Raw genomic sequence first — 15,064 nt, 5'->3', positions numbered from 1 at the left:
AAGGAAGAAATAAGGTAAATATGTACAGACTATACTGAAATGTCAGCAGCAATACCTCCTCCCGTTTCACGGCGCGTGTGTTCTGTGTGTCTCATACACAAACACACACAAGCATACACACAGCACACAAGTCTATGATCTCAAATTTGAGAATGTGAATATTAATTACTTTTGCCAAAAAAAAGAGAGGTTCTTCCATCCCTCAAGATGTGCTTGAAAAGTGCTCCCATGTTGAAACTCAACCTTCCTTCTGCTAATCTTGCTAAGGCAACTAGAGCTAATGCCAACTAAACCTCTACTGTGTTTACATGGTGGCATCAACTGCAGAACTGCAGGAGGTAAAAGCCCAGAGTGTCTACGTGGGCGTCGATGGGAACTTTTCTGGCTCCTGCCCCCTCCACCTACCTCTGGAAATGTGTAAGGCCCTCAGTGTCTGGAATTGTGGCTCAAACGTGCACTGCGATGCACACAGCAGGCACACAGCACATACTCCGTCAGGTCTAGGTGCTGTCTAAGGTGCCTGCGTGTGCACATGCACACGTGTGTGCACGTGCCTGCATATCCCAGAGGGTCCGATGAGTCCCAAATTTAAATATTGCCTCTCACTATTCCCCTAAATACAGCCATGCATGTCAGAAACATACGTCCACATATGGGATTAGAAAGGGATCATTGCCCCATTGCACTGAGGATTATTTCCTCCAAAATGTGTACAAACAGTTAAACCACCCCTTGAAGAAAAAGTGAAAAAATGGGACAAACAATCTATAGAAGCAGAGCTCTGGGAAAGAAAATTCAGAGTGAGAGGGGTAAAGGCAATAGCTCCCCAATTCCCAAGCCTCCACAGGACAGAGGTCCGCACCCGCCAGCCTAACGGGGCCTTCGGCTGGGTTTGACTTTGGCCACTCAGCACTCCATCGAAGAGCTCCTTCCACTTCAGAACCCAGCATCCGCTCTCCTCACTACCTCCCAACACCAGCATTAAGAGTTTTCACCATCGTGAAGGCCACGTCACTCGGAGCAAACTCTTAGGTTGCTCCAGTTTGCTGACTTGGACTGGAGCTGAGCTTCCCTGTCCTGAGACTGAGAGGCGAGTAGGAAGCTTAGGTCACCCCGCCACCCTGTGGCCAATGGCAGAACTGCGTTCCTCATGCAGGACTCAAGCCCGGCTCCCAGACAATGAGCTCCCGAGCCAGGTAAAATTTTTTAATCCATGATAGAAATGGGCCCCTCCTAAAAGACTCCACGGTGGTTATTAATCGGACTAAAAATTGCCTTTCTTCCTACAATTGTACAGAAATGTTCTTCTGTTTAAAGGAACTTATTTGTCTATTTCTGGGTGCTTTGTTCTACAAAAGAGTGTGGTTAGAAGCTGCCCCCAGGTTTGTCCGGTTTATACTCCTGCCTCATGGAAGGACGCCCTTCAACCCACCCAGGAAACAAACATTGCTGCCATTTTATGAAGTGTCGCTGGAGGTCAGTGTCATCTCCTGATAACACATCCATGTGTTTGAAGGTCAGGGAGTTAGAAGGCTTTCTCTGAAGTCAAACCCAAATTCCTACTGCTGCAAAGACCTAAAAAAAATATATATATATGAGCAATCCCTGTTGAATCGGATGGTGAGAGTTCAAGCCCTAATTTCAGCACTTACTAGCTCTGAGCCTTGTTTTCTCATCTGTGAAGTGGGAGGGAGCAGAGTCATAATTCCTACCTGTGCCTTATGGTTGTAGGAGTATTAAGTAGCATCCTGTGTGCAAAAGTACATTGTGAGGCTTTTAAAGTGCAGTGGAAAGGTGGCTCCTGGTTATTCTCACCAAATGTTCCAAAGTGTCAGAAGTAATTCATACAGGGGCAGGTTCCTCAAACACAGAGCCAGGAGGAAACAGAGAATAGGGCAGGCACGAGTTAGGGACCAAAGCATGTCATACCCTCCTGTCCAGCATGAGAGTTACGGGGTGTGCTGACAGGGAGGCCACCTGTATACACCACCATGAACCACTGAGCTGCTCATTAGAATTTTGAGTCAAGAGTAATCCCCTCAGCCATAAAGTGCTAGTGTAAGAGCGACTCTGGCAGGGGGCAGGGAGACCTAGGGACCTGGTGAGCCTGCCCTGATCAGGGAAATCATCTGTCCTGGATTTTCTCAAGTTCTGGTTTCAAGTGTTCAGTCTATTGCTCCCATAAGGCCGTAAGCGCTTGGCAGGGTCTGATAACTGGGCTTCAGGAAGTACAGTCCCCAGAGCCCAGGGATCCATCATAATTCGTCCCTGCAGCTCCCTTTCGAAAGGAAGAGACAGAAGATCAAAAATGAAAAACCCTCATCGGGGTTTCTCAAATCCCAGTCCTGAAGTGAGTGAGGGTTCTCACAGTCCCCACCCTCTCCTGGGAGTCAGATGTCACCTCTTGAGGGATCCCTGAACTGAAGTCTGGATCCAGAAGCCCTGCAAGTCTGTGGTTAGTGCAAGCTGTCTCCTGGGATCCCACTCGGGAGCCCAAAGGGCAGGATCAGAAAAGATGCCCTCTTGGAGCGCCAGCACAGCTGGTGGGTGGGCGCCCTCTAGTGGAAGACCAGGAAAAGACAGTCTGGAGAGATGCAAAATGAAACCCAACCAGGCAAGCCGAGTGAGTTTTTCTCTTGGGTTTCCTTCCCTTGCCCATAGGCCTGCCAGCACACATCTGCTTCCACGTTGACTAGAGGGCAGGCTTCGGTGCCTCCTACGATTCAGTCCAGGGAACGACCTTCAATTCATAACAAATCTCAGAAACCTTGGAAATTTTTCTGAACAGCAGCTCTGTCCACCTCCAAGAAAAACAATGAAGTTTGGTTTTGGGGAAGCCTTACTCCCTTGATGGGTTTCACACAAGGTTTTCCTGGTTCGGGGAACTTTCAAGTCTGGGCACCAAATCCAGGCACAACCCTTTCAAATAGGAGGTCTGAAAACCGAGACAAAGAGTGACTGTTCTTTTTAAAGTGCCTCACTTCGTTTGCAGAGCTCTTGGTCTTTTTATTAGTCTCTTTAAAATATAAAATCCATTCTGCTGCACGCACCCGTTCGTGTAAACCAAATTCCAGGACTGCTCCCCGCAGATGTGCATAGTCCTCTTTTGAGTGCACGCACGGAGGTCAGCCCACACTTCCATGGAGACTAGAAGTTGTCATTAAAACGGAGTCATATAAGCACCAGATAAGGGTTATTAATATTTGTTTATGATTTACTTTTTCCAATTAATTTTCTGTGGTTTTAGATATTGATAAAATATTAAATGTAATAAGAGTATTTGAGTGTAGATATTTAACAGGAATGTTGGATCGAAAATTATAAAATCGAAGACCATTAGGATTTAATTATTAGCTATCTTTTACTTGGTTCCTCTGAGCACTGAGCACCATGCCAGATACTCTACATACACAGTCTTATTTAATTCTCCTAACACCTCTGTGAAGTAGGTATTACTACCTCTATCTTATTGTTAAGGAAACTAAACAGAGCCACAAAATGACTGAGCAGGGGGGATTCACCCCTGTCTATTTGACTGCAGTCTACGGTCTTTCTAGCCCACTTCACTACCTCCTGCGTAAGTGTGATAAATACTGGCAAAAACAACCCACTTCAAAAGTATTCTAAACCGGAGAATGCTGACCAGATAAAAAAAGAAAATGTTAAGACAAATAGAATTTCACATCAGAAAGGTCAAATTAAAGTAAATGCTTAAAAGGAGAAGAGTTGTAGCAGAAACATTCAGCAAAAGGTTTTCAGCAAAAAAAAAAAAAAAAGACTGGCCAGTTAGCTCACTTGAGAGAGCATTGTGCTGATAACACCAAGGTCAAGGGTTTGTATCCTTGTACCGTCCAGATGCCAAAAAAAAAGGTTTTCTTACAAAGATGCCTTGAGAAGAGAAATGTGGTTCTAAACAGTATCTCCAATCCAAATGACACGATTATGTTTGGAACCTTGAAGACCACAATCAAATTGTGCCCAAAACAGTGGTAATCCCTGAAAGGCACAAAATACAAATTTACCAAAAGCACAGCCTTTGAATAACATATTTGAAAACACAAATAGACACTTCCTGCAGAAAGAAGACTTTGGCTCTTCGGTAAGATTTTAGGATTTACCAAGACATTATAAATAATGTGAAAAAATAGCTTCAAATGATTAATTAATCTTAAATTTGACCTTCCCGAAAATTAAATGCCTCCAGTCTAAGGGCCTGGCTGCTTGGTTGGGAAAGAATTTAGTTAGCATTTATAAGCTGTCAGTGTAAATATCTTTTCAAGAGATAGATATGATTATTTTAATTCAAGAAGCCAATTCAGTGTTTATAAAAGGTAACTAAATCCGTCAGCATGCCTGTCCATTTTTCTTTCTACATTGATAAAACTGTACTTCATAACTTAATTCTGAAGTGTACGATTCAAGTATGTTTAGATTAATAATAATTATGCATATATTAAGGTATTATATATTAATATATAAGTTTACTCTATTGCAAGAGAATTAAAGAAAACATTATCCCCCAGATTTCAAGATCAAGGAAAATTATGAAATTCAGTTAGACCTGATTGTGATTGTTTCTTTCTTACCTTGGTGTTCCCTAGGCCACATGGCCCAGATAAGCAGAGACTGGTTTCTTCTGTGTCCCCAGCCAAGAACTATATTTGGCACTCACTCAATATTGCTTTACTTCACCTGTACTAACAACTTCTAAACTGCAGGTTTCTTACCTGGAAAGATTTCTAAATTTTGCCAACGACAAACATACCTGTCATTCTTTAAAACAAACAACAAAAAAAACCCCTCCAATCTCATTGCAACGTGGGCTTTTAACTCATGGTTTAATCTGCTCGACCCACTGAAAGGGCTTTCAAAACCAACCTACTCCGTTCCCATGAAGGCAACAGACTCGAGAGGTGAGGGCGGCCCTGAGACTTCTACCCAGGCCTTCCGACTGCAAAACTGGTGGTCCTCTCATGTCTGTACAGCTGGGGCCTCATGGGGTGTCCACATGGCAGAAAACTAGCATCTTCAAGATAAACAGCTATATCTCTTCTTTGTGCATGACTAGCCAACTGTCAGTTCTCGGAGTGGGCCATCCAAGCAAACACAGGAGCAGTGCAGTGGGCCCTGCTCGATGCCAATGGAGATGAGTTCAGAGTCTCTCCTCCTCGGCAGCTGGGAACAAGGATGGGGGCGGATAAAAAAGGAACTGGGGAAAATCAAAAGGTGGGTTCAAATGCAGGGAGTGGGAGATTTGTCTGAGCCACTCCTAATCCCGCACTCCAATAAGGACTCATCGTGTAGTATTGGGGCTCCTGCTCAAATTCTCAGCCCCATCAAGACAAGAGCCATTCTTCAAGAAGTCATAAAGTATGCCTTTGTGCAAAAGCACTCCATATAAAGACATGGTGAGCTTCCTCCAAGAACAAACGAGTGGACGCTTCTTTTTCTCTAGCAGGCCATATTATCCCTGTTTATTTTTGTTTTGTCCAAGATGTTGGAACAAAAGAGAATGTCTCTAGAAGCAACGAGGTGACTGCCCAAAGCCCTGGTTTCTTCATTAATTAATCAGCTCAGCCCTAAGTCATGTTTATTTCAGATATGTGGGTTCTGCCTTAGAAAAGGGAGATTTCCAATCAAAATGTTTAATTAGTGGCTAAACAAGATACATCTAGACTTGGGCTGCCATATATAAATGTTAAATGAATGTCCACACAAGGTCAAAAGCTTTTTGAATCCAAACCAGATTCCTGTCAGGCCATACTAGGTCCAGAAACATTTTCTTACCTGGAAAAGCTCATTAGCTTGGATTGCCAAAGTAATTGAAGCAAGGTCTCTGCTCTATCAATGAAATATAAAAGTTAGGTAGAGCTAATTAAGAGTATAAAGTATCACTTAAATTACCTTTCAAGCATTCTCAATTACCTTAGAAGGAGCAATTGACAATCATTTGGTATATGAGAAATGAATCAACTTTACCTAATTCATTAAAGCAGGTCCCCCAGAGCCCTGGCCAGACCATACTTTGATAGCCTAGTTTAAGTTATTGAAACTATTTGTACCGGAAAGTAACAGAATTCAATTGCCTTAGAAATTCCCTTCCACATAATTTCACTTTGCATATTTTTACTACACTTTATAGCATTTCTCTCTTCAAGGAACAAACACCTGCATTATATGGGTTTGTCTCGTCTGATTTATTTTCAACATTCCCTTGGGCAGGCCCTGCTTCCCTGGGATTCAGTTTACCCCTCTGCAGAATGAGGGTCTCATCTCTGAAGTTCATTATCAGTCTGGGAGTCCTGCATCCACGTTATTGCAGAGCATCAGATGTTAGAATCAAACCCAGCCACTTCGTTGGGGGACCCTCAAATGTCAAAAATCTCTAATGTCAAAAATCTCTTGGGCAAATCAGTTTCTCCGGGGGGTGGGGGGGACCCATATTTCTGTCTGGGTTTCTGAGCCTCAAAACGTTAGTTTTTCCTCAATTTCTCTCCGTTTTCAGTGTAGCACCTCAAACTGCCCACCACAGGGCTTCTGTCCAGGGGGCAGAAACTCTCTGCATCAATCTCTCCAGGGTACCGATTGTCCCGTGCCCCCCACGGTCCCTACATCCCCTAGGCTCCTCTTCCCCCACCTGTCCCCTGCCAAGTCAGGAGAGGGATGTTAGCTGGCTGTGGGAGGCTGGGATGTCTTTACATTGCTCCATTTAAGACTCTCTAATCCTCTTGTTTTCGGTTCCACCCAGAACTTGGTCGTCTCTTTACTTTGTAAGTATGTGGCATTCGGTAGCTTGGGGCTTGCTGGAACCCTCCCTCCATCCCCAAGCCTTTCAGTTTCAGCTCTACCCAGTCTGCCAGGTCAACCACAGCTGCCCTCTCCTAAGCTTTGTTCACATCTCCCACCCGCCGTCCTCACCTTGCAGGTCCTACCTTTCTCATGCCTGCCCTGGCATTTGGGTGGGGTGTGGCAGGAGTGCAGACGCATCGGGGGTGGGATTCCTTAGGTAGTTTGATTCTTGCCCCTCTCCCGGTTTTTCCCTCCGTGCCTTTTGCCAAGACCCACAGTTATTGCAACACCTGCCGTCCTCTGCTCTCGGCCCCTACCCTGCCCAGGAGCCCTCCCTTGCAGATCAGCCCTTCATCAGAGCCGTCCGGGGGCTCTGGCCTGTGAGGGAAGCTCGGGCTGCATTCCGGGCTCAGCTGCTGTAGGAGAGGGAGGCAGGGTCCCGGCTCCCTCAGCTGTCCTAACACAGCTCCTCGGGTACGATCCCGACGTCAGGCCGTGCCTTTCCTGTCTCTCTCCCTTCCTTCTTTCCTCTACTCTAAATGTGAAATGTTTCATGTGCAGAAAGTGTGAGAAATAATCTTATTAAAGTACTTACCACCCAGATTTAACAGATGTCAACATTTTGCTATTTTTGCCAGCAATCTCTCTTTTGATTTAATGAACAGCTCATTGCAGATACGACTAAAGCACCTTCCTCTCCTGGCCCATTCTTTCTCTCGCTCTCCCTTCCCAGAAAGAATGATTTTCCTAGAGCTGGCACCTATAATTTTCACGTGCGTCTCATGTATTATGAGCTTTAAATTTACATGATTTATATCCTTTTGCAACTTGCTCTTTTCACTGAAATTTTTGTTTTTTTTATTCTTTCTCTCTCCCTGTATATATTCAGATAGATAATGAGAGTTTATTTCTTACAGCTACTATTTTAGTATTCTTTTGCATGTTTTTTAAGTCCACTGCTGATAGACAGTAGTTTCTACATCTTTGTTTATTATTTAAAGTGTTGCAGCGAACAGCCCTGTAACTAACTGCTCTGCTTGCCTGTGTGAGGCTCTCCAGGCTGTGTGCCCCGCATGGAACTGCTGCGTTGGTGTGCATGTGTGCACCATGCTGGGCACTGCCAAATTGCTCTCTGAAGTGATCTTGCTTCCCATCAGTAATGCTTTACTGTGTGCGTGTCACCACCTCCTATGAAACGTCAGCTGTTTCAAACTTCCATTTTTCCAAATCTGACAGATGTAAGAAGGCATCTCATTGTTTCAATTTTCACACCCTTGAGTAATTTCCAGATTTCCTTTTCTGCGAATTGTCTGTTGATAGCATTTGCTCATTTTTCTATTGAGCTGTTATCTTCTTCATATTGAGTTATAGGATCTCTGCAAATATTCCAGATATTAACCCTTTGGCAGTTATATTGGTTGCAAATATTCCCTGCTGCTTTGTGGCTTGTCATTTTACTTTTTAATGGTCTTTCTCTCACAGGAAATTCTAGCTTCTCAAGACCATAAAGATATTTTCCTATATTTTCTTCTCTAAGTTTGAAAGCACTGCTTTGCTTTTAAGGCTTTAATATGCCTGGTATTTATTTTGGTATGTGGCATGAAGGAGAAATTTTATTTTATTTTTTGTCATATGAATATATCAATTTCCCAAGCAATATTTATTGTATAGTTTACTCTTGCTGGTTTAAAAAAAAGTTTTTTTATTGAGGTAAAATTTACAGTAACTATAAACCATTTTATAGTGTACAATTCAGTAGCCCTTACTGGAAACACAACCACTCTCTAGTTTTGCAACTTTTTCATCACCTCAGAAGACCCCATATCTTTCAAGTAATCACTCCCTTTTTCTCAGCCCCTAGCCACCTCTAATCTGCTTTCTGTCTTGATCGATTTTCCTATTCTGGATATTTCTTATGAAAGAAAGCATACAAGATGTGACTCTCTGAGTCTGGTTTCTTTCACTTAGCATAATGTTTCTGAGGTTCATCCACCCCGTGGCATATAGCACTTCATTCCTTTTCATGGCTGAATAATATTCCATTATATGTGTATACCATACTTTGTTTCTCCTTTTATCTCTTGAAAGCCATTTGGGTTGTTTCTATCTTTTGGCTATTGTAAATAATGCTGCTACGCTTGACTGAAATTTAATGTCATCTTTGAGGATAAATAAATTAGGATAAATAAGGCACTTAGAACAGTGCCTGAAACTTGTATAGTAGGAACCACATAAGTTTTAGGTACTATTCTCGTCATTATATTACATATTTCTGTATATACATGGGTCTGTTTTTAGTCTCTCTATTCCATTTATCTACTTTTCTATTTCTCTGAAAATATCATATTGTCCTAATTACTATTGTATTATTTTTTTTTTTTATTAAGCTTTAAAATCTGAAGGAGTAAATTATACCCTCCACTTGATCTTATTCCTAAAATTGATTTGGTAATTCTTGACCTTTCACTCTTCTATATGAATTTTTGAAACAGCCCATCAAGTTCCATGAAAAAAATATTAATGAGATGTTTATTATAATTGTATCAAATTTACAGATGAATTTGAATATGATTACTTTTTAATACGTCTTACCATTCATGAACATTGTATCACTTTCCATTTATTTAAGAAAATTTAAGCTTTGTTTCAATAAGGTTTTATAATTTTCTCCAATAATGTCTTGTAAAGTTTTGATAAACTTTATCCTGGCACCTTTGTTGCTACTTTAAATGGTATTTTAACTCTAAAATTTGCCGATTTCTTTGTTCTCATTGCTTCTTATATTTTATTCCTTCTTTCTGGGTTCTATTTCCTTTTTCCTGAATATCCTTTAGGAGATTCTAAAGAAAGGATCTGAGAGTGGAAAACTCTCTCTTTTTTATTCTAAATATGGGATTATTTAACCTTCATTGTTGCATGATAATTTAGCTGATTAAAGACAACTAGATAGACAGTTGGTTTTCTCTCAACAATTTGTAGATATCTCATTGCCCCCTGGGTGATATTGTTGTGGAGAATTCTGCTGTCAGTCGAATTGTTGATCTTTTATCGGTAACCTCTCTGTTCTTTCTAGTTGTTTTCAGTTTTTCTTTTTGCGTTTGAAACTAACTTTCGATTCAGTGTCTCTTGGGTTCAGATTTATTTTTATTTATCCAGTTCTAGGTTTCACTTTGTTTCCTGCATCTATCAAATCGTATCTTTCATACATTCTGGAACATTTCAGCCATTTCCTCTATTCTGATAGGACTTGGATTAGAGTATGTTGGACATACTCTTCTATCCTCCATGTCACTTAACTGGGCTTTCATATTTTCCATCTCTGTCTGTGTTGCATTTCAGGAAATGTATTGAGTCAGTTCTATTTTTTGGTTCACTCCATCTTACTTAATCTATATCTAATCTACTTTGTGGCTGTCCATTGATTCTTTCATTTCAATTACATTTTTCATTTCTAGAAGATCTGTTTGGTTCTTATTCGAATCTGCCTCTTTTTTTATGTATAGCATCTTGTTTTTAATCCTTTTTAAGTATATCTGTTTAATATTTTTTATTGGATAGTTCTTATCTGAATTTCCTGGCAGTCTAAACCTGACAGTTTTAAATCTGCTGACTCTTGCTCAAGATGGGTGAACCATGCGAAGCATGTACAACCTGGGTTGAAGGTTTATCCCTAGTGAGCTGTTTTGAGTTTGCTTTGGTCAGGTACCCCAGGAATGTCACTGTCCCCAGATGCTTTTATTGTTAATTTCACTGCTTAAGAGCTCCAGGACCACATAAATATGGATTCAATCCATAAACCCATGTGAAGGAGGGTAGTGATTACACATTCTCAAGGGAGAACTTTATTTCCATTCAGAATCCAGGCCAAAACAACTTCCTTTGTAATTTCCCTGTGCCAGTGGGAATATTTTGCATAGTCTGCCATTTCACCATAAAGGAGGTTCTTGACTTTATGTGGGGTTCTAAGTTCCTACTCCTCACCTTACAATGGTCCAAGTCCTCTCCTGGGTATGAAAATTCCATTTTATTTATAAAATTGATTAATAAAATTATGAGCTCTTCACCACCCTGGGTTGCAATAATATCGCCTCACATATGTATTGATCTAGTTTTAACTTCCCTTTACATTTTGGTCCATAGGAAATTCTCTTAAATTCTTTTGAGCTCAGCTATACATTTCAGATAATGTTATATTTTATCTAGTATTTCTAAGTACTTTATAGGAGGAATGTTTTTAGATATCTGGTCTACCATGTTGCCATAAATAGTCTTTCTTCTATTTCTGTTCTATACAAATGGTTTTCCTGTTTTTGAGTCCTGCTGAGTCTTTCTTATTTTCATATTTTACATTTCATCTACTATTACTGTATGTTTGAATCAGAATGAAGAACTCAAATGGTAATTCCATCTTTTTTTTCCAAGATAATCTCTCATTTATTTATTTACTTATTTTAGTTTCTACTTAACATTTTTTTTATTGAAACATAATTGATTGTGCATGTTTGTAGGGTATGGAGTTGACTATCAATACTTGTGTACAATATGTGATGATCAAATCAGGATATTTAGCATATTCATCATTACAAAACATACTCTTTGTGTCCATTAACCCATTTCTCACTAATCCCCCTCCCCTGCCCCTTTGCTATCTCTAGTCATCACACTTCTGTTCTCTCCAGAAAGTTCAACGTATTATTGTGATGGTTTTCTTTTTCTTTCTTTTTATTTTTTAGCTGCCACTTATGAGTGAGGACATGTGGTACTTCTCTTTCTGTGGATAATACCATCTTGACTGGAAACCCTCTCTCTGCTATTGTTTACGACTAGGGGAAATAATCCAACGTCCCCTAGCATATGTGCACGTGTGTCCATGAATGTGAATTCCTGAAAATGGTGGAAACTAACTGTGGTAGGTGCTGTTGGTTGGTTATCCACCTAGGAGCTATTCCCCTTTATTTTCTTACTGGAAGATACCTGATTATGTTTGGATTTCCACCTTCCCTCATGTGACTCAGGGATAAACTCTAGCAATGCCATTTGCCTTGCTAGTGATAGATTTGGAAAGAGGCATGTGATCCAATCCTGAACAATAGAATCTGAAGAGAGGTCTATTGGGAGCTTCTAGGAAATGTTTCCTCGCTCTTAGAAAGGAAAAAATAGGCAGAATTGAGCATTTCTTTTGTAAATTCCTTATTTTCAAGATGTGTTATCTGAAACGGTCATAGCCATTCTGAGACCATTAGAGGAGACAGTCACCAAGCTGAGGATGGCAAAGCAGAGCGATGGATTCTCCCCCCTTGGGTGGTGGTAGCTGTGATGATGAGTTAACAAAATAGAAAGTCATCTATGTCTTGATATGTCACTTTCCAATGTATTAGATAACAATCCCCTTATTAGTTCAGCCAATTAAATCAGAATTTTCTGTTACTTGCATCTGAAAACATGCTAATAAATACGTTATGTGTAAACTACTAATGATGTAATGAATACGTTACGTTTTATCTAGTGATAACAGTCTAAAAGACAAAGGTGAGCACGACTTCATTTCGCCTGGGATACAAGGCTTTAACCAGATGATGGGTGTAGTGGCAGCTGAGGAACCTGCATTTACTCAATGAAACATATGCACTGACCTTAATAAGAGAAAAGACCCAGTGACATAAAAGCCCAGGGAATATGAAATGTTTCTATGGAAGAAGGATGATAACTATGAGAAGTTGAAGGCACAAGGGACCACAGAATGTCTTTTCAACTCCACATGCAAGAAGTGGGTGAGAAGAGTGCATCTAAATGCATCCATAACTAGACTCAAAAAATGTTTAAAGCTGCATCATATTAGTTATAATTTGTTTTATCCATCTTGCTTCCTCAAGCTTAAAAGTGGTCCCTCTCTGAAGCATGCTGTGCTTACAAAGATGTGACCTAGTGTGACAGAAAAGGAATATGATTTGAATCAGTTCTTGAGACTGCACTGCCTAGCTATGTGAACTTGGGTAAATCACTTCTACAACCTTGCTTCGTCTGCAAGATGAAAATATCATTGCCTGTCATATGGGGTTGCTATTAAGATTAAAAAAGATGAAATATGGATTTATAAATTGTAATGCGCTTCAGTCCATCAGCTTCTAAAGTGACCTATCATTTTTCTGATTTGGCAAATTAACCCATGCAAATTAACCCACATAGTTAATATTTGCATTCCTTTATCCAAAGCAATGGCTCCAACACATTTCAGTGACACATCTGGTGAGCAGGAAAGTCCTCTGAGTGGGTGATGTCTTATGGAGAGCCTAGGTTGGCCTGGTATGAGCTGCGACTACATCACAGAGCATAGGTCCTCAGACAACTGAAGGCATTGCTGAGGGTGTGCCTCTGAGAAGGAAGGGAAGGTTCCCACTTTCAGAGCAGCGGCCTGGCCCCAGACTTGGCCATTCCTGCTTACAGGTCTTCGGGGGACTATCTTTAGGACTCCCTTACCCGCAGTCTTCATATCCAGACCATTCTGGTGTGACAGATAGCAACAATCTCTCACCCTTTCTCTTCTTTATTTCCTGTTAAGACTTAGTGTGTTTTTAAACAAACTCATTGATTATTTATATATACTTTTTAATGTCTATGGGGATATTGTGAGAGAGAATAAGCATCTCATACTTTTAAAATAATAATTCTACAACTGTTCACTTTATCAATATTTGTAAAATCTGTAGGGATCACAAAAAGACAGGAGATCTTGTCCAAAGGTCTTATCTGCAAATGAAGAAACTGAGGCTAAGAGAGCTAAAGGGATTTTCTCAGGGTCTTTTGATCTTTAAATTTACAGTGCCACACAAATTCACTCTTCTAGTAAAAGTGATAAAAAGGATAACTCAACAATATTCTTATGTAAGTAGAAGTTACAAGATTAATAAATTACAATAATGGGGAAGTTTTATTTTATATAAGTAATTGCTTTAATAGATTGGGATAGTTATTACTCTTATAAAAGTAGTAAAAAATATGGAATTGACCAAGTACTACTTTGCTTTAGTTAATTCCTGCAATGCTCATGCAGATCAGTGCACCATATTCTAAGAGACATGGATGAACTTTTTTGTTTAGGGGAGAGGCATTGGGTTTATGAGATGACTTAAAGTTATATCTATTTAGGGATGGCTTACGTAGGAAAAGATGAGAACTTGAAAAGATGACTTACATGCTTGTGGAATGAATGGTAGGACACAAGCCAGCCAGCCTTCAGTTCTATTAAGCAGCACTGCCATGTATAGGCTTTCGTATATACAAAGCGTCACTCTTATTCTGGTGGCCCCAAAGATTTGGGATTGGGCTTAATGGATGGAAGTCACAAGAAAACAGATTTATACTGAATATAAGGACCTTTCAACTATGAACTATTATAATTCTATGAATTTAAGTACAGCTAAAACAAAGGCCCCCAAGTGAATTATTTTCTCTAAAAAGAGTGATATTAATTAAAATTAATCTATTTGACATAAAATAAGCATTATTAGTGCCTCTAAAAGACCTGCATTATAATTCTACATTAATTGATTGAGCGTGATTTTAGGTAGAATGGGAAATATATTAGGCACCAGTCTAAGTCATGGGTAATCAGTCTTTATGACTCTTACAAAACTGTTTTCAATAGCATCCATTCACAATCTGGATTGTAGTAACAGTCATGCAAGATTTCTACTCTATGGATTTGGGGTCAGCTTGAAAGGAGTGTTTTCCAGGTCTCTACACATTAACCATATGAATCTTTTACATGAGCAAGCAGCTGTTTCCTGCTGTCAATAATTCCAGGTATATTCACATGTCCCATAGACCTTGCAACTATTGCAGAATCTCTCAGGAGTGTGACCCCCTGGGTCTTGACTTAAAGGAAAAAAAATCTACTACTTCCTTAATGTAGTAATAGATTATTCAAATGACTGCTGAGTCCAGGAAATCTTTATTGAGAAAGAACTCTAATGTTAATCCTCTAATTCATGTCCCACCCCCTTTTTTTTAAACTATTTTTGAAATCATGAATCACTCTGAATTGAATAAAGTAGGGAAGATTTGATCAGAAGTGTTAAAATAGGTTAAGACTCTCTAACTGTACTCCACAGGGAAGGGAAATGTGCCTTGTTCAAATGTGGCTGCTTAATTTAAACCATCAATAAGTGCTTGCTTAACTCATTTGCAGCAGCATCCTTTGGTGAAGCTAAAACTTTGTATCTTCCATTCAAATTGCAATCTTTGAACACCTGCTCACGTATTTCATGTACCATGC

Source organism: Cynocephalus volans, chromosome 3 (assembly GCF_027409185.1).
Source record: "Cynocephalus volans isolate mCynVol1 chromosome 3, mCynVol1.pri, whole genome shotgun sequence".
NCBI classification, from domain to species: Eukaryota; Metazoa; Chordata; class Mammalia; order Dermoptera; family Cynocephalidae; genus Cynocephalus; species Cynocephalus volans.
This window is presented reverse-complemented; position numbering follows the sequence as displayed.